We start from the raw sequence: 724 nt of genomic DNA on the forward strand, positions 1-724 counted from the left end.
CGAGCCTGGCGGCCCCTCCTGGGCCTCCTGGGCCAATACTGTGACTTGGAGACGACGTCCTGCTGGGGCACCGGCATCCCTGCTCTCGCTGTCTGCCAGCCCCGGGTGCCAGGGGCAGAGGCCAGGCCCAGGACTCGGGGGCCCTCATCTCCCTGGCCCGCCCAGCAGGGACGTGGCTGTGTCCCACCCGACACCTCGGGGCCCGGGAGGAACCCTGAGGGGGGGGCACTGTGGTGTGTTGGTGTCCGTCGCCTGCTCGCCTGGGCAGCCAGCGTCCAGGCCTGACCACCAACCAGAGTTCAGTGCATTGCGTTTACTTGACGTGGGGAGGGGGCTCCTCGTGCCCGAGGGCAGCTGAGGACACCACACGGCAAACCCCCCCCCGTCCTGGTGGGAGTGGGGTGTCCCCGTTCGAGAAGGACGGGGCGGCCGGGTGTCTGACCGAGGCCCAGGAGTGGGTGCTGGGATGGCAGAGACGGCGGCGAAGCCAGAAACGCCTTAAATTGCACCATCGCGTCATCCCCACCAGCCTGTCCCCTCCTGCCCCTGGTACTGGGGTGTGGCACCCCAGCTCCCACAGCTGGGCTGGGATGTCAGGCCCACAGGCTGAAGGGAGCCCCGTATGTCACACTACTAACACCTCCAGTCTGTCTGTCAATCACCGTGAAATAAAGTCTGAACATGTTAAAGGTGCGTCCGTCTGTGTCCCCCCGTACCCCCTCCC

The sequence above is a fragment of the Myotis davidii genome, unplaced genomic scaffold (assembly GCF_000327345.1).
Source record: "Myotis davidii unplaced genomic scaffold, ASM32734v1 scaffold586, whole genome shotgun sequence".
Lineage (NCBI taxonomy): Eukaryota > Metazoa > Chordata > Mammalia > Chiroptera > Vespertilionidae > Myotis > Myotis davidii.